Source organism: Pelodiscus sinensis, chromosome 3, assembly GCF_052426305.1.
Source record: "Pelodiscus sinensis isolate ZL-2025 chromosome 3, ASM5242630v1, whole genome shotgun sequence".
Lineage (NCBI taxonomy): Eukaryota > Metazoa > Chordata > Testudines > Trionychidae > Pelodiscus > Pelodiscus sinensis.
In genome coordinates, this window is record NC_143054.1 from 29,071,424 (window position 1) to 29,094,658 (window position 23,235).

The following is a 23,235-nucleotide window of genomic DNA, read 5'->3' on the forward strand; positions in this document are numbered from 1 at the left end:
CCCTCCGAACTGTCTGTCCGGGGTGGGGGTCGGGACCCTTTAAGCACAGCCCTCGGCTAGCCTGAGACAGCATCTCCATGCTCTAAGTCCTCCTTTTATGCCCTGCTGGCACTGCTTCCAGCCATCCTTAAGCCTGGTTCAGGGTCCACTTAATGTGGACGCGCTAGTTCGAATTAGCAAAATGCTAATTCGAACTAGTTTTTAGTTCTAGATGCGTTAGTTCGAATTAGCTTAGTTCGAATTAACTAATTCGAACTAAGTTAGTTCGAATTAACGTTGTAGTGTAGACGTACCCTGCCTTCCTCCCTCCTACAACCAGTCTCAGAGCCCTGTTGCAGGGTCAGCGCAGGGTGAACAAACAAGCAGTAGCAGTTTATGAGCCAAGCCCTGGGATCAGGGCAGCGCAACAAACAAACAGGTAAAGAGGTAAGTAATCCAAAGGGTTCCAGACAGCAGGCCTGTCTGCAGGCTGAGCCAGGGGTCGGGTCTCCTTGCTGGCAGAGAGCCGACAAGCGCAGGTGGTTTATCCCTTCAGGTGGAACCTGCCACCAAGGAAAAGGGCCCTAACAGCCCAGGGCTCTCATAGCAGCAGCACCAGCTTCCACTGGGTTGGCAGGGATCCTGGCAGCAACACACTGATCTGGTCAGTGGGCTAGTGTGATCTGGATTGCAACACGCAGCCCAGCTGATCGCCATGTCCTCAGCCTGCACTAGGTCAGCTCACCCTGGGCTACTTTCCAGTACCCTCGGGGCCCTACCTGGCTCCATGGCTGGTCGGCAGGATCTGCGGCGGTTGAAGGAGCTGGCAGGTGTGTCCATAGGTTTCAGGGGTGGCTCAGGCAGAGGTCCAGGGGGTCCAGCCCATTCTTCTGAGCCTGGTCTGGGTCCTGGCAATCCAGGATAGCCCTCAGGCCTTAGCAGAGGTCTCTGCAGCCTCCTGTTGTCACCTGACTTTAGCAGTGGTCGCAGCAGCCTGGAGCAGTCCTCAGGGCTCGGCCATGGCCCTGGTGGCTCAACCCAGTTGTCCCGCTAAGGGTGGTGGGGCGAGGTTCTCCTTAGCCTCTGGAGCTGCGGCCGAGCCTCCTCTCTGCTCCGCTGCTGGGAGCTCCCTCTCTTATACTTCTGGCCCTGCCCGTCTGCTTCTTGTTGGTGGGGCCGGGGCACTCTGGCACTGCCCACCAAGGGTTTTTTGGGAGAACTTCCTCCTGTGGGTCATCAGGAGGTCATGCTGCCTCACTACATGCCTCAAGGGCATTTTAGAAGAAATATGTTTTGTTTTTCAGGCTGATTTTTACCAAAAACTTAAAATGTTCCTATCAGCTCAAGATACGATCCACAATTAGAACCAGTGGCCAAGATGCTGTGGAGATGTCTTGAAGTAGAGACTGAACTCCTGAAGGTTGCTTTGTCATACACAAAGCATACACAATACACAATTCAATCCCCTTTTTATTCATTACAGGCCCTGCATCATCCTATGACTTAATTACCAAAACCCCTGAAAACAAAACACATCCATCATGGCCTAGAATGGATTTATTTGGAAAGGCAGAGAATTAATAATAGGGAATGTAAATCCTGGTTCTCCCTGAAGCCACTGAAGAAATAAACAGCTGTGTATTAAACATTCTGAGCCTGCATTTCTTCATAAAGGTGCATACTGAGATATCAGACCATGTAGTGAGTGGGTTGCTATGGTACTTTTTATTGGCCACTAAAGTAAATAATGCTATTAAGTCCTATATAACTAGCTAATGACTGACAGCTCTGAATTAGATGCAGTCCTTTAGGCTTTTAATTCTTTTAATTAAATACAGGCTAGTTTATTTATTATTTATTTAAAATATTTTTACCCCACCTCTCTATTTAAAATATTCAAGGCAGCTTACAAAAAATTTTAAAACACAATATAAAAGCATGGGTAAAAAGGGTGGCTTTGGCCTGGCACTGAAACAATGCCAACACTGGTGCCAGGCAAATGCCCCAGGAGACTGAAGACAATGATCAAGCGATTTGTCTCCTGCCATCCCTCTCCAGTCTCTGACAGACAGAGGCCAAGGACACCATTTTATCCCCTGGCTAATAGCCTTTTATGGACCTCACCTCCATGAAATTATCTAGCGTCTCTTTAAACTATATTATAGTCCTAGCCTTCACAGCCTCCTCTGGCAAGGAGTTCCACAGGTTGACTACACGCTGTGTGAAGAAGAACTTTCTTTTATTAGTTTTAAACCTGCTCCCCATTAATTTCATTTGGTGTCCTCTAGTTCTTCTATTTAGGGAACTAATAAATAACTTTTCTTTATCAGCCCTCTCCACACCACTCATGATTTTATAATAGTGTTGAAGCTAAAGCTGTATACAAGCTGTTTTGTGTCTATAACTGTGGCTATTTTCTTTAGTAAATGGCTTTTGCTCAAGGAGGATACACATGAAACTATGCTGGTCTAAACCTACTATTTTAGTATCCAAACAAAGTTGGAATTAGAACTGTGTTATTGCATGATTACTCATTGCACTGTTAGAGCCATTCATTCAAAGTTGATTTAAATTAACTTGCATCTCATCTAATTTTCTTTTTTCATAAAATCAAATTTAAATTATTTTAGTAACAAAATATGAGGAAAAACATTCTCATGGTAAGATCTATTAGACTATATTGTCACACACACAATTTGCAGGCCACATCTGGCCCATTTGATATATCTATTTGGCCTGCATGTTAGATCCAGATGTAACCCCCAAGGAGATTGCTTGGATTCCCAGGGCTTTGTCTGCTGGCAGCTCAGGGAGAGGCACTCTGAGTTTGCTTTGGCTCCCCCTCCCTACCAGGGCCAGAGTCTGCCCGGCAACCCATGGGGAGTGAGATGCCCCTCCCAGGGGGAAGGAGAGACCATTGTTGAGGGGAGTCTGGAGCCAGCCAGGAAAAGGGGAGGACTGAGTGTGTGGGAGCTAGTAAGCCCCAGGCCTGCATGCAGGGTTCCCCCTGAGAGCTAGCCTCTAGGGACCTGAAGGCAGGATCCCTCAGCTGGGTTTATGTCTCCACTGTTGATTCCCAGTTGTGGAGTTTGCTGGGAGGCTTCCCCAGCCAGGCTGAGTTGGCTCTCCAGCTCCCTGGGTGGAAGAGTCACTGCATGGTCAGCTGGGCTCTAGCAGCAAGTTCAGGGCTGCTGCCTGCTGTGTGGGTCTGAATGCTGGGCTGGGAGGCTGTAGTTTTGAATTTTGGTGCAGTTGTGTGGTCTGCATCTTGAGCCCTGCACCCCTTTGCGGTGAGGGGAAATTCTGGGACCGAGCAGCCTGGTTCCTGCTTGAAGAGGACCCCTGGGAGAAGAGAGCAGCCCCTCTGCAGAGACTGAGTCATCTCTCAACCTGAGGCTCATTCATGGAGTGTGTGAGTGCACCAATTTTTAGTTAGTAAGTCAGGGAATTTGTTTGGGGATTTTATTACCTGCAGCATATTAAACTGTGGAGGGATTTACTGCCTTCTCCCATTTGTGAGTCCTTTGGGCTGTACTGGACCTAGTCAGCCCCACTGCTAAACCTCTGCAGAGAAGGATTGTGTGGTCAACAGTCATCAGGGGCCCCAACAAAGTACGCGTACCAACAGGACACTAACCTCACAGTTGCTGGGCACCGGTGACCCTAAAAATAGTGTTACCCTGTTCTGTTATAATTGTCTCCTGTTTAATATAATTGTGTTTATTATAGTGTATGTGTTTGTGTTATTTTCTGGGAGTCTCCAACTATCTTACAAATACGTGGGGATTATCCTGGGCTAGAATTTTCCTCCCAAGCTGCCCTGGTGACCCTGCTAGGAAGGAGTGAGGGGGGTGGAGGCACCGCCAAGTACATCAATCAGAAAGAATAAAATTGAGTGGGTGGCGGGATCCAGAAGAACCCAGACCTATCCATCCAAACCTGAAAGGAGATTGGCTTTAAAAGAAGGTAACCAGGTGGAGAGGGGGCGCTACACAGATTTTGTAGAATCTAAGTTTTCCTTTAAAACATTTATCACTTGTGTTTTGCAAATAAAATTATCCAAATATGAGCCAATTGCAAACTGATAAAGTGCTTTCTTTTTGAGCCTGCTGAGGACCCTGGAACAAAGACCCTGAGAAGTATGAACTCCCCTTTAATTGCATTGGGATCTTAACTTCAAAGACAAAAGGGAATTTAAATGTTGTAATTAACTCTTTGCAGTGCTGTTGTGGCCATGTTTGTCCCAGGACATTAGAGATACAAAGTGCGTGAGGTAATATTTATTAAACCAACTTCTGTTTGTGAAACAGACAAGCCTTTGAGTTTACATAATCCACTAACCATCCTATGGACTATGATTGCAGAGTCTTGAATAGTCTCTTGCAACATGTGCAAACTCCTTATGCTAAACTGTATGCTCCATCTTGTATTTAGTGGTGACACCCGAGTACCTTTTCCAGCTATGTCTACATTGCCGGGGGGCAGGAGAGGGGTTGGAAAAAGATATGCAAATTGCAATTTACATATTTTTTCTGCTTGTTTTTTTGGAAGAGGCTTTTCTGACATTTGTCCTACCTACACAGGGCCGAATGCAGGAAAAGCCTCCTTTTTCAGAACATCCCTTATTCCTCATAAAATGAGGAATACAGGGATGATGAAAAAACGCATTCGCTTTTTTGGAAACTGTTCTGAAAAAGTGGACGCAACCCCTGGACACAACAGAGTTTTTCCAGGATACCTCTGGTATCCTGGGAAAACTATGTCGTCTAGACATAGCCTCAGACATAAAGAATTCTCTGTAAGCCAAAACTTTGTCTGCTTTATGACTTTATGAATGTGTTAGCTCCAATTGGAGTCTGCAGATGTTACTGATTGAGAACTACCAGTATTCATGGTTCAGTATGAATGCAGGACAGTTTGTCTTGGCTATCAGTGAGCTCACAATATAATTCAAACTAATAGTCTCCTAAAAACTGAACTGAGCTCTCCATTACTAGGAGCGTCCAAACTTGAGGGAGATAAAGCATTATATTTGTCCTGTGTGCATGTTGTATTCGCCAGGGTATAGTCTGGATGGTTGAACAGCTGTGTCCCCTCAATTCTCCAATTTAGGGGAAGGGGACCTTTTACACTGCTTTGTTGTGAGAACAACCACTTCTGGATGATTCATACTGTTACCCGGAAGGCTGAGGTAAACAATTGCTGTGGGCAATTAATTAAAGCCTAATGCGCCTCCCCCACAGAAGCCAGATTCGACCTGGTACCCATATCTATCACTGGTGAACAGCTAGTCACAAATCAGGTCTGAGACGGAATTTAGGGCCAAACCATATATTTTAAAAGATTGTGAACATGTATCAATCAACAAGAAAACAGTAAATGTCCCACCCTAGCCCGGAAGAAAAGGAGATAGGAAAGATCCTGTATACAAAAGGGGTTATACTTAAAACACAGAAGGCGGCTATGGACACCTGCGACCTTCCACCTCGCGGCTAATTGGAAGCCTTGAGGGAGGACTGCAGGGAGATCCCTCGGGGTCCCGATCAGGTCTGGTTCCTGAGTAAGCCCTCGAAGTAGATACTCGCCTTTCCACGTGGTGGACGCCCTCCGGATTCCTTATCACCAGTCCTTCGGTTAGGTGAGGTCCGTAGGTGTAGAAATCATGGTACAGTCCCAGAGTCCAGGATCACCAGTCCCCAAAAATCCTTACAGAGAGGAGACTTCTCTCACCCTCAGGTGGGTGCAACTAGTGCTGGATCTGAGCAGCCTTGGCCAGGCCACGTGTGGATGGCACTCCTCAGGGTTGACAGATGAAGACGAACAACGACTCAGCTACAAGCGGATCGACGAAGACCAATGGACGGGTCGAGGAGAACCAACCTGAACCATTCTTAGGGGAGGGTTTATAAAGACAGTAAGGCGGGAAACTGGGTTAATGAATGGGGTGCAACAGAATAGGGGGTGTGCACAGGTCTGGTGCCGTGTGCAAAGCCTTCTTCAGGATGGCTTTGGCAGGAAGAGACTCTGCTGAGGTGAAGAAGGGATCAGCAGACTCCATTTTAAATCATAAACTCCATTTTAAAAACCCCAGCCTGGGTAACAATACACAGCATGCAAAAATCACACCCAGGTGAATGATGAATACTCTAGCCAGGCACTGTTGACTTTTATTGACATCAGCAAATTCCTAGTCCCTGACTTTTCCCCAGAAATGTGTGGCCTGTGCTGCCCAGTTCCCTCTAGGACAATACAAGCTCAAAAACAGTTTGTCATTTCATGAATTTAAAAAATGATATGCACAACCCCTGTTACCTCAAATGGAGGGTCCTAAACATTTCAATCCAAACATACTGGCTTAGCTGTAACAATAAAACAAGTGTATTAACTACAGAAAGATAGATTTTAAGTGCTTACAAGTAAGTAACGAGGCAAAAAAAATCAGAATTGGTTACAAAGAAATAAAAAGTAAAACACAAACTAAGACCTATTTAACAAAGCTAAACACACTTAAAGCAACAGGATTTCTCTTGCCATATGTTCACAGCAGTCCAGCTGGATCTTTCACACAGGACCTTTCCACCAGTTCAATTCCCTCCTTTTGTCTTTCAAACCTTGTTGATGCTGTGAGTAGACATGAAGGGAGCTAGGTGAATTGTGCCCTTTGTTGTCCCTTCTTATAGCATTTCTTTTCTATGAGAATCATTTCCAGCTGGGTTCAAGCTGTCTCTGAAGAACTGGTCTAGGCTGCTTCCTCAGATTTGGAATGTCTTAGAAACATCATACAGAAGAATTGAGTAACTACATACAATCTCAACAGATATATTTTACCAGGAAAATAATAGAGCAAATTATGAATTTTCAAAGGATACCTACTTCACAAGGTCACAAAATCCACTGTAATAGTATAAAAAGTATGAATATGATGGTACAGTACATAAGCAAAGAATTTTATTTTCCCTGGGGGTGCTCTGCCCTGAGGTCCCATCTCTACTCCACCTGAGGTTATGCCTTTTCTCTGCCTCTTCCTGCCCCCTTCCCAGGGCCCCTACTTACCAGCTGCTTGCCGCTCTCCACCTTCCCCAAACTACCAAGTAACTGGTGCCACCACATTCCATGCAGAGGCTCAGGCCCTGGCCACCAGAGCAGCTGCTACCGCCTGCCAAGCAGTGGCTTGGGCCCCGACCACTGAGCTCCCGCCACCACCCACCACGTGGTGGCTCTGGCCCTGGCCACTGGAGCTCCTGCCACTCCCACCACACAGCAGCTTGGGTCCCAGCCCCAGCCACCGCTGTCTGCCATGCAGCGGCTCTGGTCCTGGCTGCTGGAGCTCCCGCTGCCCCCCCAACATGCTTTGGCTTGGGACCCAACCACTGGAGGAGCCGCTGCCATCTGCCACACAGCCCACCCCAGGGAAGGGCTGAAGCTGGGACCACGACTGCGTGGAACAAGGTGTACAGCTAGTTTGGATTAGGAAGCCTAATCCGAACTAGCTAGTCCGTGCCGCGTGTAGTCACGCGGCACGGGGTCCGACCACCTCTGGCATTTAAAAATGGCGCCAGCCGGCTTTATGCAAATGAAGCCCGGGAAATTCAAATCCTGGGCTTCATTTGCAACTCCGTATGACTACATTACCCCCCCTAGTTCGAACTAGGGGGGTAGTGTAGACATACCCTAAGGGAAGTCAGAGAAAGTGCTCTATTTTGAAATGTGCTGCGTAGATGTGCCCAAATTCAAAATAAATTATGCAATTAGCATAGCTCAATTTGTGTAGCTTATTTAGAGTTTAGCCCTGCTGTGTAGATGTGCCCTAAGTGGCCAGAATATAGGAAAACATTTTGGACAATTGTATTGACTTTCACCAGACTCTGAGTCATTGGGAATCTTCAGACATCAACCAGAAAGACCTCTAACTGGATTGCACAACGTCCTTTACATTTTGGAATATGAAAAGCACTCTGCACTCCAAGTTCTCCAATTCATTCATGGGATACAGCTGAAGGACACTTTTCCTAATGTGTGGCTAGCTTTGTGGATTCTGCTCATGCTGGTGGTCATAGTCATGAGTGGTGAAAGCAGTTTTATGAAGATTAGGCTGATTTAAAGATATCTTCAATTGATGATGGCTGATGAGAGACTGATGTTGAAGATGTTTTCTATCACTTGAAAATGCCATTGGCTAGTCTTTGGATCTGTCTAATCCTGTGCATCACATTCTAAGGCTGATACCTTCTGTAACACTATTTAATTCAGGTCCACCCAAGGCAGATGTGTAACATCAACAGACCCCAGTCATCTACAGGCAGAATTGAACCTGGAATCTCTGGAGCTCAGTGCATGAGCCGCTACCTCATGAGCTAAAAGCCAATTGGCTGTTAGCTAAGGCTGTGGAACAGGCTCATTATTCTCTCTGTAAATGATCTCAGTGCCACTAGATGGGACAGTACACTTACACCCAGAAGGTGTGTGGGTTACAGGTACCCCATTCAATATCTTGATGTTAGTCCATTTCCGTTATTCTTAAAATTAAAATGTTTATATAAACTTAGAAATGAATTTTTAATTTGCTTAAATATAGCATGAATAAATACAGGTTTATGGATCCTAGCATGCAAATTGTTCATCTTATATGACAGGGACAAATAATACATGCAAAAAAAAAGTAATGAAATAAGATACACATGCAATAAAAAATTAGGTATTCAAAGTTTAACAAATGCAAAGGGGATGCTAAAGATGCTCCTCACCTAGGGCACCATTTAATCTAGGGCTGGCGCTCACAGGGCTCTAGTAGAAATAAGAATCTAGTGACTGGCATGTGGATAGATGTGGAGAAAATTATGGCAGCATGGATTAATATATTCTGGCTTCTTACTGACACACAAATACTTGTAGTAAGTATATGGAAATAAACACCACTATATTCTTCAACATTCAGCTCTGATCATCTCAATGAAATCCAAAAGCTAAAAGGGTTTTATTCAACAACAAAACCCTTCTCCCAAACAGTGCAATACACCACTGAAACACTGAAAGAATTATACTTCTTTCCTACTGTGCATGACAGTATAAAATGACCATACCAGATGGATGTCATTGCTAAGCAATGCATTAAACTCTGCCCTGCAGCCTAGAACAGAACGCAAAATGAAACGTTATTCATTTGATTCTTAATTTGAGAGTTGAAAGAGGGAAGATCTGGTTAATTTATTATACAAGCAATTTGAATCAAACTCTTTACCTGCCCTTTGAAACACCAGCATGTAGCAATGTGACAGCCCAATGTCCTACTGATACTATGCCACCAACATTGGTATGGTTAGCGTCTTCCTAGCTCTTACTGAATGAAAAAGTTTAACTCATTAGGAATTCTCATTTCTCATCCAGCTCCTACAAGAGCATATAATTTCATACTAATGAATTCACTGCAGATCATACAATGATGTGTTTATGAATACGAATTTAGCTTCTGATTACTGTAGCAGGTTAAGAAAGAGACTTTTAAAGATGCCAGAGTGCATTTTTATGCCTTTGATGCTGTTCAGTTCTCATTCTTCATTCATCACTTTCAAGTCATATATTTATTCACATTCTACTGTGAGCTGTAAATGTTCCCCCCTCAAATATTTCTAAAGATACTGATCTATTAATGCCTACATTGTGAGAGAGACGCATTTTCACCATGCAATGAATCATTTCCATGTCAGTGAATCAGGGAAGTAAAGAGTGAAGGTGGGAAAGAATGAAAAGTATGTGTTTGCCAAGTCGGTAAGGAGATGGGTAAATGAGAAAATAAGGTATGCTTCCTTTCATAGTAGCGTTTGCCTTCCATGCTCATTGGTGAGAAAACAGAGAACACCAAGAAGAGCCTGTGCCCGTGTTCAGCAGTTGTGGCTGGCTACTGCATGGGTCGTTTGAATGGGTAAGGAAGGAAGTCTCTGTGTGTGAAGAAGAACCAAGAGCCAGCTGACATCTGACCCATGATATTTAAAGCTGTCCTTCATGCAAGCAGGGTGCAAAGCTGAAATGTTCAGCTTCTGAATAATAATAGTATAAAAGCCTGCACTATAAAATAATGTGTGGTACTTTCATAAGTCAATAATCTTGCATAGGCCTCCTTATTCGGAATATCAAATTGTTGTTCCTCCTTATATTTGCAGTAGGCAGATGTTTACAGTATGTCAGCAATTCTTTTATGTTGGCACAATAACACCTTCAACACAATGGAACTGGTTATATACAAGAATAATGCAAGTGATTACTTTGCTAAGAAAAGCTAACCTCTAAGACTTGTATTCTTCTAATGACTCACTTTAGGAGAGGTAAATCTGCAGGAAGGGTGAGTCATCATGGGACAGTCACTGTACACTATCTTGGAGGATATTTCTCCACAGCTCTCTCCCACCTCACCCATCAGACAAAGAAAAGCAAAAATCTAAGGATTTTTGTACCTGGAAGAGAGGGGAAAACTGATTACAGGTCAAAGCTGTGCAGTGCAATCATGTTGAATGATATATACTGATGCTAAAAGGCTTACATAGACTGTACACAGTTATCACAGGTCGCATGTTCAGAAGCACTGGTAGTCCGTATGGCCTTATCTGAGCAGTTATGCACTAGAGAGTCAAATTTTCAGTTATATTCTGTCTTCATCTCCAAGTTTTCAATTTGGCAAAGTGGAGCTTCTGTTTACAATTCCATCCCCCAAAGTGCTGAGAGTAAATCATCAAGGAAAACCAGAGTGAAAGATAAAAGAGATGCAATTCAGTAATTGGCCAGATGTGACAAAAGGAGAGGAAAATGAAATTGACACACTGAAGTACTTTTTAACACAAGATCATAAATATAAACTAGTTGACAAAAGATCATCCCAAAAAAGATTTGCTAGCGGGCGTGGCAATTTCTCATTTTGGAAGGCAAATTCCATTTCTGGCCTCACAGATAAATGAGGGAGTCACCTATTTGTGCAGATTATAGACAAGTGAGTTGCTCTAATTAGGGGCTAGAAAAGCGGGGAGGTTGCAGGACAATGGGATTGATACAAGGGAAGGCTTGCATAGTGCTTATAATGTCAAAAGGTACATGGGCTCCTAACTTCCACTGAACTCACTGAACCTTTGAGGTTCTGATCTAACATAAGTATTCTTGGCTGGAACCAGGACTAGCAGTTCACTGCTGAATAAGATCTATCAGCTCTACTCAACAATTTAGAGCAACGAGTGAATGATAACTGTATTCACTTGAAACTGCAGGGAGAATTTAGACAGGCAGAATGTAATAACATGCTAGACTTTGGCCAGGATGCTGTATTTAAAATTCATATACTTGTGAAGAGTGCCAGGAAATCTGTAATGAGCAGTTTTATGTATTCAAAAGACAGAAATTCTAGCAGGACAGGACTGCCTATCACAAATTGAGATCTATAGAAGCTATGTCACCACTTCCTATAGCACTTCTGGTTTACCTAGACTTTTCCCCTAGAAGTATTGAACCTATCCAACCCTGTAAGTACATGAGAATAGGGAACACTAAGCAGACAAAGGCAGAAGAAACTGTAGTCATATCCCAGCCATGCTGGCAGGTTTGCATGTGCTCAGTTAAATGTATCAACACACAACTTAACCAATATTGATTCTCAGCTGTCTACAGCAGGCTGGAGTCAACAACAGATTGAGAATGAATTGCCTCAAGAATATTGATCCATTGCTCCACTTGCAGAGGCTTATCTTAAAGACAAGATAATGATTCTGAGAAAGGAATGGATGTGCTTCACCTGAAAGGAAATCATTTGGCATTCAAGTCCTAATTAGATAGGTAACTAGCCTGTTCTGGGCTTTTCAAAATGGAAATTGAAGGTAATAAAAAAAAGATTTTTTTCATAAAAAATCTCACAAAATTCATTGTACTCTTTGCATTTATGTTTAGACATCTAAGATATTGAGCAGATTTCCTTCTTGTTGCTCTTTTGATCCTATTGTAATTGTTCATGCTCAACCTCATCAACATCTCTAGTCCTTTGTTGTTTTTAATTAGAATAAGGAAGAACAATTTTTGGAGGCTCCATGGCACCATACTAATGGATAGTTTTTCCAACAATGTTAATTGCACCCAAACTCTGCCTTTGCATGCTCACTGGAGGACACAACAAAAACATACATGCATGCTACATATTGAGTGGTGATTCAGAACAGCCAGCTGTAGCTTCAGCAGGAAGTGGGTACTACCAGATAGCAAGAAGCACCCTCAGGGTACATCGACACAGCAGAGTTATTTCAGAATAACTGACATTATTCCTAAATATCATAGTCCGCATTTACACTACAAGCAGTTATTTTGACATAATGCTAAAATAATGGTGAGCTGGAGGACTTCTTACTCCAACTCCTGTAACCCTCATTTTACAAGGGGTAACGGAAGTCGGAGGAAGAGTGCCCTTTCTTGGACTTCCTGCTGTGTCGATCGCACCAAAAGCTTAGCATAGCTTAGTTCTGCTTTAGCCCTGCTGTGTAGATGTGCCCTCAGTGAGAGGAAACACTAAGCAGATAATGAAAGCACTCGTCCCTAGGAGCCTTATATACCTCATTGGGGTCACCTGGTTACGCTCTTGCTTGTGGATTAGCTGGACCCTTAGGATTCCTAGGTAATTATCTAAAATGACTCATCAGGCTCAGTGCACTCAGGCTCAAGGATGACTCATCTGGACCCAACACACAGCACAAATAGCTTACTCATAGCAGGTTTTGTGCCCCTTGAAGGCATGTCAAAATAACAGTATATTCCACACAGCACAGTTGTATGGAATTGCTCCATTAGGCACTCAGACATGAGGTTTGTCCATAGCCAAAATTTATCTCAATCAGAAAGGAATTTTTAGAGCTAAAATATAGTTACTGAGTTAGAGGTGTGAAAAAAATCAGTTATTATTTGCATTTTAGTCCCCCTCCCCGGACCCGAAAATAAATCTGGCTTTAGAAACTCACTTTGGCATACCAAGCTGCTAATATATGTGCTTAACAGTCACTAGGGATACAACTGTTCAGATTCAGACGGGTAGCCGTGTTAGTCTGAATCTGAAAAAGTGACAAGGAGTCCTGTGGCACCTTATAGACTAGGAGATTTATTGAAGCATAAGCTTTTGTGGGCAAAGACCCACTTCGTCAGATGCATGTAGTGGAAATTCCAGATGCAGGTATAAATATACAGGCATAAGAAAGGAGTACCAATCAAGAGTAAGGCTAGAGATAACGAGCTATAGTTCATCTGCAAATTTGACACCATCAGTTTAGGATTAAACAAAGACTGTGACTGGATAGCCAACTACAAAAGCAGTTTCTCCTCTCTTGGGCTATGTCTACTCTTGTGGCTTCTTGCGTGAGAAATATGCAAATGAGGCTAAGCGTGGAATATCGCCAAACCTCTTTTTCTTACCTAATGAACCGGCATTTTTGCAGAAGAGGCTCTTGCACCAGAAGGAGCTGTCTACACTGCCCGTTCTTGCGCAAGAAAAACCCTTTTGCACAATGCCGTTATTCCTGAAAATAATCAGCGTAGCAGCATTGTGCAAGAGGGTTTTTCTTGCACAAGAAGGGGCAGTGTAGACAGCTCCTCCTGGCACAAGAGACTCTTATGCAAAAATGGCAACTCATTAGGTATGCAAAAGAGGTTTGGCGATATTCCACGCTTAGCCTCATTTGCATATTTCTCGCATAAGAAGCCGCAAGTGTAGACATAGCCCAGGTGTTCACATCTCCACATCAGCTGCTAGAAGTGGACCTCCTCCTCCCAGTCTGAATTGACCTAGTTATCGCTAGCCTTACTGTTGATTGGTACTCTTTTCTCCTGTGTATTTATACCTGCCTCTGGAATTTCCACTACATGCATCTGACGAAGTGAGTCTTTGCCCACGAAAGCTTATGCTCCAATAAATCTGTTAGTCTATAAGGTGCCACAGGACTCCTCGTAACTGTTCAGATTGTCTCTGTGATTTTGGAGTCTAAATCTTATTGAAGTGAATTTAGGCTCTTAAGTCAATCAAGCATGTCTGACAATTTTACCCAAAGCTTAATTGTCAAGTACAAGAATTAAGGCCATCACCAAGATGCCTGAATGCCTGGAAGAAATCAGAAGAACAGAACATTAGCTTAAGTTCAAATAAGTTATGACAGTAGCACTGACAGTGGGAGGGGGAAAAACAGAACTTATTGCCCTCACCAGTGACTGAGGGCAACAGATGACAGGACTGTCAGGAGTTCCAAGCCTTGGTGTCAGGCAGGGCTCCTGACTATTCTGGGACATGCAAATTGCTTCAGTAACAAGGAATACTTTTTCCCATCTCTGACCGACCAGGAGACTATGCTGCCTCATCCCAGACAAGGATCTAGCTCAGGAGGGAAGCGAGGGTGTGGGGTGTGCGAAGATCAGGCCTAGGGGCTGGATGTGGCCCCTGGCTTGCCTGGATCTGGCCCTTGAGGCTCAGGGGCCCCCCAGCATTAGGGACCCCATGCAGCTCTCCAGCCTGCCTTCTCCCTCTATCAGGGTAACTACAGCCCTGCAGGCATAGTCCAGAGTACAGTTCCCTCTATCAGGGTAAATACTAGTCCCAAGCACACACCCCTCTCTCAGGGTCACTATGGCCTAGAGGCCTAGCCCACAGGGAAGCCTCCCGTAATGCTAGGGAGCGGGGTTGCTGTGGAGTACGGGGATCTGGGCCCTCCCCGCTCCACCGGGTCCTGGTCCAGGGCCCTATTGGCAGTGGGGGATTTCACTGCCTGCTCAGAGGGGATGCTGGCTGAAGTGCACTGAGCTCCTGGGGGACAATCCTCCACCCTGGGCCCTTTCCTACCATCCCCAGCATCCCCATCGCTCGGCAAGACGGGCTGTCCTGGATGGTCTCCCTGGCTGGGCCTGTTGCTGGGGCTGCTGCTGCTGGGATGGCTGTTGCTGTTGCTATTGATCAGGTGCTCCAGCTTGAGCTCCTTCCCCTCTGGCGGTCGGCCCTGACTGAGTGGCTCCCTGGGTTTTTATACCCAGCCTCTGTCTTGAGCATGGCCAGCAGGGCTGGGGGGGGGGGGGGGGCGGAAAGGGAGGGAGCTCCTCAGCCAGGGCAACCCCCTGTTCCTCAGTGTGGGGCAGATACACCCCGTCACTCCCACCCCGATCTAGATCATCCCTGACGGGTACCTATCTAATCTTCTCTTAAATATCTATAATGATGGAGATTCCACATCTTCCCTAGACAATTTATTCCAGTGTTTAACCATCCTAAGAGTTAGGAAGTTTTTCTAGGTTATTTAGGTTGCTAGGAAAGAGACTGAAATTCAGGACCTCTATGGTGGCATTCTTGGAAATGCTTCCAGTTCCACACGCAGGGCCAGGTAGGCAGGCAGAGCTTCAGAGTCTCAATGCGTGGATGAGACGATGGTGAAGGGAAGAGGGGTTTGGATTTATTAGGAACTGGGGACACTTTTGGGAGAGGGGGAGCCTATACAGGAAAGATGGGCTCCACCTAACCCAGGGTGGAACCAGACTGCTGACACTAAACATTAAAAAGGCCATAGAGCAGTTTTAAGAGATGGGGGAAAGCCGATTGGTGTGGAGAGGCACATAAATCGAATGGAGACTTCTCTTAGAGGAGAATCCATTGATAGAGATTCTCTAAGCTGTAGGCAGAAAGAGAGGAGGGGAGAGGACAAACCATGAGCCAGAGCAGACAAACAACCGCATATAAAGGAATTCCATGCATCAGGGAAGGGCAGACAAATAAGCAATGGCAAAATTTTTAAGTGCTTCTACACAAATGCTAGGAGTCTGACTAATAAGATGGGTGAACTAGAGTACCTCGTATTAAAGGAGGAGATTGACATAACAGGCATCACTGAAACCTGGTGGAATGAGGAAAATCTACGGGACACAATCATACCGGGATATAAAATATATTGGAAGGATAGAGCAGGCTGGGTGGGTGGCGAAGTGGCACTGTATGTGAAAGATAATGTAGAATCAAATGAAATAAAAATATTAAATGAATCAACATGTTCAATAGAATCGCTATGGATAGTAATTCCATGCTCCAATAATAAGAAATTAGCAGTAGGGATATATTATCGACCACTTTACCAGGACAGCGATACTGACATTGAAATGCTGAGGGAGATTAAAGAGGTTACCAAAATAAAAAAAAACCTCTATACAGTAATAATGGGGGATTTAAATTATCCCCATATTGACAGGATACATGTCATCTCAGGAAGAGAAACAAAGATAAAATTTCTCAATGGCTTAAATGACTGCTTCTTGGAGCAGCTGGTGCAGGACCCCACAAGGGGAGAGGCAATTCTTGATTTAGTCCTGAGTGGAGCGCAGGATCAGGTCCAGGAGATAACCGTTATAGGACCACTTGGGAATAGTGACCATAATATAATAATACTTAACATTCCTGTGGTGGGAAGAACACCTCAGCAGTCCAGCACTCTGGCATTTAATTTCAAAAAGGGGAATTACACAAAAATGAGGAGGTTAGTTAAACAGAAATTAAAAGGCACAGTGACTAGAGCCAAATCCCTGCAAGCTGCATGGAAACTTTTTAAAGACACCATAATAGAGGCCCAACTTAAATGTATACCCCAAATTAAAAAACATAGCAAGAGACCTAAAAAGGAATCACCGTGGATTAACCACCATGTAAAAGAAGCAGTGAGGAACAAAAAGGCATCTTTTAAGAAGTGGAAGTCCAATCCTAGTGCGATAAATAGAAAGGAGCATAAACACTGTCAAATCAAGTGTAAAAATGTAGTAAGAAAAGCAAAAAAAGATTTTGAGGAACAGCTAGCCAAAAACTCAAAAAGAAATAACAAAATGTTTTTAAGTACATTAGAAGCAAGAAGCCTGCTAAAAAACTTGTGGGTCCCCTAGATGATCAAAATATAAAAGGAGCAATCAAGGATGATAAAGCCATTGCGGAGAAACTAAATGATTTCTTTGCTTCAGTCTTCACGGCTGAGGACGTTAGGGAGATTCCCAAATCTGCACCGTCCTTTGTGGGTGGTGAATCTGAGGAACTGTCCCGGATTGAAGTGTCATTAGAGGAGGTTTTGGAACAAATAGAAAAACTTAATGCTAACAAATCTCCAGGACCGGATGGCATTCATACAAGGGTTCTAAAAGAACTCAAATGGGAAATTGCAGAACTATTATCTGTGGTTTGTAACCTATCCTTTAAATCGGCATCCGTACCTAATGACTGGAAGATAGCTAATGTGACACCAATATTTAAAAAGGGCGATCCTGGCAATTACAGACCAGTAAGTCTAACTTCAGTACCGGGCAAATTAGTCGAAACGATAGTAAAGAATAAAATTGTGAGGCACATAGAAGAACATAATTCGTTGGACAAAAGTCAACACGGTTTCTGTAAAGGGAAATCCCGTCTTACTAATATATTAGAGTTCTTTGAAGGGGTTAAGAAACATGCAGACAAGGGGGATCCAGTAGATATAGTATACTTAGATTTTCAGAAAACCTTTGACAAGATCCCTCACTAAAGGCTCTTGTGTAAATTACATTGCCATGGGATAAGAGGGAAGGTCCTTTCATGGATTGAGAACTGGTTAAAAGACAAAGGGTAGGAATAAATGGTAAATTTTCAGAATGGAGAGGGGTAACTAGTGGTGTCCCCCAAGGGTCAGTCCTGGGACCAATCCTGTTCAACTTATTCATAAATGACCTGGAGAAAGGGGTAAGCAGTGAGGTGATAAAGTTTGTGGATGATACCAAACTGTTTAGGATAGTCAAGACAGAAGCTGACTGTGAGGGACTCCAAAAAGATCTCACCAAACTGTGTGATTGGGCAACAAAATGGCAAATGAAATGTAATGCCAATAAGTGTAAAGTAATGCACATCGGGAAAAATAACCCCAACTATACGTACAGTATGATGGAGGCTAATTTGGCTACAACAAATCAGGAAGGAGATCTTGGAGTTATTGTGGATAGTTCTCTGAAAACTTCCACACTATGTGCAGCAGCGGTGAAAAAGGCAAATAGGATGTTAGGAATTATTAAAGCAAAATGCAGGACAATGTAGCACTTTAAAGACTAACAAGATGGTTTATTAGATGATGAGCTTTCGTGGGCCAGACCCACTTCCTCAGATCAAATAGTGGAAGAAAGTAGTCACAACCATATATACCAAAGGATACAATTAAAAAAAATGAACAAATATGAAAAGGACAAATCACAATGCAGAACAGAAGGGGGATGCGGGGGGGTGGGAAGGGGGAGGAAGGAAGGTAAGTGTCTGTGAATTGCTGATATTAAAGGTAGGGAGAGTGGGATGTTTGTGAGTTAATGGTATTACAGGTGATAATTGGGGAAACTGTCTTGGTAATGGGTGAGAAAGTTCAAAGTCTTGTTAAGTCCTTGGTGATAAGTGTCGAATTTTAACATGAATGACAGTTCAGAGGATTCCCTTTCAAGTGCAGATGTAAAAGGTCTTTGTAGCAGAATGCAGGTGGCTAAGTCATTTAGAGAGTGTCCTTTCTGGTTAAAGTGGCAAGAAACTGTTTTCTCTTTGTGATCTTGTCTGATATCTGTTTTGTGGGCATTAATCCTTTGGCGAAGTGTCTGAGATGTTTGTCCAATGTACATAGCAGACGGACACTTTCGGCACATGATAGCATAGATAATATTTCTGGATGCGCAGGAATATGTGTTCTTGATCTTATAACTCACTTGGTTAGGTCCAATAATGGTATCAGCAGAATGAATATGTGGACAAAGCTGGCAACGGGGTTTGTTGCAAGGGAAGGTACCAGGGTTGGTATTAGTGTGGTATGTCCTGTGGTGGTTGGTAAGAATCATCTTGAGGTTAGGTGGTTGTCTATAGGAGACTATGGGTCTGTCTCCCAGAGCCTCTTTGAGTATGGTATCCTGTTCCAATATAGGCTGTAGTTTATTGATAATGTGTTGGACAGGTTTTAGTTGGGGGTTGTAGGTGATGACAAGTGGTGTTCTATTGTTGGTTTTCTTGGGTCTGTCTTGAAGTAGATGGTTTCTAGGTATTCGTCTGGCTCTTTCAATTTGCTTTTTTATTTCTCTGGGTGGGTAGTTGAGATTTATAAATGCTTGGTAGAGATCCTGAAGCTTCTGGTCTCTGTCAGTGGGGTTAGAGCAGATGCGGTTGTATCGAAGGGCTTGACTATAGACGATGGATCGTGTGGTGTGTTCTGGATGGGAGCTGGATGCATGTAGGTAACTGTATGAGTCGGTGGGTTTTCTGTAGAGAGTGGTGTCTAATTTTCCATTGTTGATTTGTACGGTGGTGTCCAGGAAGTGGATCTCTCGTGTAGAATGGTCCAGGCTGAGGTTGATGGTGGGGTGTAGGTTGTTGAAATCTCTGTGGAATATCTCCAGTGTTTCTTGGCCATGTGTCCAGATCATAAAGATGTCATCGATGTACCGTAGGTAGAGGAGGGGTGAAAGGGGACGGGAGTTGAGGAAATGTTGTTCTAGGTCAGCCATAAAGATGTTAGCATACTGTGGGGCCATGCGTGTACCCATGGCTGTGCCGCTGATCTGGAGGTATAAGTTGTTCTCAAACTGGAAATAATTGTGGGTGAGAACAAAGGAATTATTAAGAAAGGGATAGAAAATAAGACACAGAATATCTTACTGCCCCTGTATAAAACTATGGTACGCCCACATCTTGAATACTGTGAACAGATGTGGTCTCCTCACCTCAAAAAAGATATTTTGGCCTTGAAAGGGTTCAGAAAAGGGTAACTAAAATGATTAGGGGTTTGGAACGGGTCCCATATGAAGAGAGGCTAAAGCGACTGGGACTTTTCAGCTTAGAAAAGAGGCGACGGGGTGGGGGATATGATAGAGGTATATAAAATCATGTGTAGAGAGAGTGAATAAAGAAAAGTTATTTATTAATTCCCATAATAGAAGAACGAGAGGACACCAAATGAAGTTAATGGGTAGCAAGTTTAAAACTAATAAAAGAAAGTTCTTCTTCACACAGCGTGTAGTCAACCTGTGGAACTCCTTGCCAGAGGAGGCTGTGAAGGCTAGGACTGTAACAGAGTTTAAAGAGAAGCTAGATAATTTCATGGAGGTTAGGTCCATAAAAGGCTATTAGCCAAGGGATAGAAATGGTGTCCCTGGCCTCTGTTTGTCAGAGGCTGGAGAAGGATGGCAGGAGACAAATTGCTTGATCATTGTCTTCGGTCCACCCTCTCTGGGGCACCTGGTGCTGGCCACTGTTGGCAGACAGGATACTGGGCTAGATGGAGCTTTGGTCTGACCCAATACGGCCGTTCTTATGTTCCTAATATGACTATTCAAACTCAGTGAGAGGGTTTGTTGTTGCTGCCATCCTTGAAATCAAATCTCCTGGCTAAATGGCAAGTATCATTTCAGGTTACGAATAGGGCAAGGGTAGCTGATGATGAAATCTGCCATGCAGGAACAAGAAACAAAACAGAGGCTGTACCACGTGGATCTAGTAAAGACTTGAAAAGACCAAGAGAGCCTCCACATGGTGCTTTTTTCACCATAAGCTGATCCATTATGGTGGGTTCTCACACAGGCACTGAGGTGTGGGACTGAATTATTTGGCAGGATGGAGAGGAAGGTTGAACAGTGCTGCCATACACCACAAAGCCTTTGCAGATTGTCCTGATGTGCAATATTGCTGTTTGCCATTAAGCAACTACTCTGCAGCTCTGGGAGAGCCGTATTGGAATGGTCGGTGAACATAGCAATAGGGTACATTCATCCCTAAGGTCACTCTAGCAATGTATGTATTGGATGTATTTGGTCCCTAGGCACATTTTCTCTCTGGCTGCATTTGTAAAGGTCTTTGGCAGGGCCAACTTATCCATTAGGCACAGTAGGCACAGTGCCTAGGGCCCACGATACTTTTAGGGGCCCACGAAAATGTTTTAATTTCTTTTAAAATCAGAAGAAAAAAAAATGAACTTTTAGGGTCGAAGAAAATGTTTTAATTTTTTTCTCACATCAGAAAAAAATGAAACTTTTAGGGCCCATGAAAATCTATTACATTTTGCCTAAAACAGAAAAAAATAAAATGTTGAAGTATTTAAAGTTATATCAAAAATAATTTTTAATACTTTCTTTTTATGGAGGAAGGGGCTCACAAAAGCAAAAGTGCCTAGAGCCCCCGAAAGTCATAATGCGGCCCTGGTCTTTGGGATCTATCAAGATGAAACATTTTAAAGAAATAAAAGATAACTATAACTAATAAACTGCGGCAGGAACTACTGTGTCATTATGTTAATCTCTGAAAGGTTAATTTGATACCAATTATATGAGGTTTGAACATAGAACTTTGCATTTGTGACATTTCTAGAAATCTCTTTTTAATAAGGTAGCTTTTGTTCCAGGACTGAGTCAGGCTGCTTTGTTTTTAATTTTTGAAATGTTAATGATTAATCCAGTAAAAAACAAACAAACCGATTCTCTGTGTCTGGGTCCCTGAAAACAATGGAGGAAAACCAGACATTTGCTCATTACTGTATCCTAAAACAAAACTGAAATAATTAAGTAAGTTAAATCCTTAAAGAGCAATCTGAAATAGCTGAAAAGTGGCAGAAATAGATTGTGTATGTGTGCTGAGGAACTGATTAACTGCAGGACTTAAGGTTACTTATAAACCCTCAGTGAATCAGAACAAAGAGACTCTTAGGAGGTCCCTCTTCAGGGCCAGCACCATGTTGTCTATGTTTGTGCTATATTCTACAGTAAAACAACAGGGCCCTAATTCTGATAAGGGCCTTGGGGCTCTGCTGTAAGAAAAATATTAAACAACTCATACAACATATAGCACTTAGTGTTTTTCAGGTTTGGATTGAGCTCATCTCTTGCTTGAATCCCTCCAGGGAATCAAACGAAAGCCTCTCTCAGGCAATCACCGAAGCACCAGCATAATGACTAAAATGATATCCTCAGGTGAATTGATTCAAGCTATGAATTCAATTCAACTCAGTATTTTCATACAGCGCCTTTTATATAAAGGATCTCAAACTGCTTCCCGGAGAGAGAGAGAATAATGAAAATGCCTTACAGGACTGCGTATGGCAATTCTTACACAGATGGCAAGGCAGACTGATGGTCAGAAATGTACTGGGGTAAAAAGAAAAAAGAGAGCTCCCTTTGACTGCCAGCTCTTCAGGGAAGGAACAGTCCTTTTGTTACACTGGTACAGAGCTTAGCACAGTAGGGCCCTGACTTCTGACTGAAGCCTGTAGGCACTAAGACAATATCAATAACAAACAACAAAGTGTAACACATGTAGGGAGAATGGCCCAGCTCTTGGTATTTAGGTGCTTAACATTCCATTGATTTCAAAGGGACTTAGGGGCCTCAATTTCTTTGAGGTTCTGGATCATTGAAAATAACCAACTAGGCCTCCATTTGGAGTTTGCCTGTTCCAGGAACTCTAGACTGAGCCTTGAGGTGGTCCGACCCTATGGAGTACAATACTGGCTACCAGAGATCTCAAACAATTTCCCAGCATGCCTGGAGTCACGGGCGAGGACAGGATGAACTAGAAACTCCTGCTGAGGCCCGTGGGGAGCCTTTCCCACCCATTGGAAAACCATAGGGTGGAAATTCTGGCACCACTGAAGTTCATGGCCAAACTCACATTGATTTCACATACAAAATCAATTACTTCCTCAAATGTTAAAAGTATGTCTTCACCTGATACTTTAACAAGACCTCGGATCCACTTACATCAGTGGAAATACTCAAGTGCTTAAAATTAAGCTTGAAACTAAGTGCTTTGCCTAATCATAGCCCAAAATTTTGAATGAAATCATTTGAGAAAGGAGGAAGATCAGAGGATGAGAGGGATATTTTACCCCATGTGTGGAGCACTTCAAAGACTAGTTACTTTCAAACTCTGCACAGCAACTGCAGTGGTAAATGGCAACAAAAGGGTTAAATTGCTATCTTGAGATGCAGTGACTGGGAAAAAAACCCCATAGCTATGCAACAGTAGAGTATTTAAAATGTCTGATTTAAGCTGTGTTAGTCTTTAGGTCATTTTTATCTCTATAAGCATTTCATAATCTACTTTTTCTTACAGCCTTGAGCTCTATAGGAATATTAAGACATCGCCTGATAGCTCTATTCTCCTTAGCTTGGTCTCTTTTATATTAGCTAATCAGTGAGGGACAAATTCTGCTATTAATATAATTCCAGATTAACTCTCTTGGTTCACATGCCGCTCTT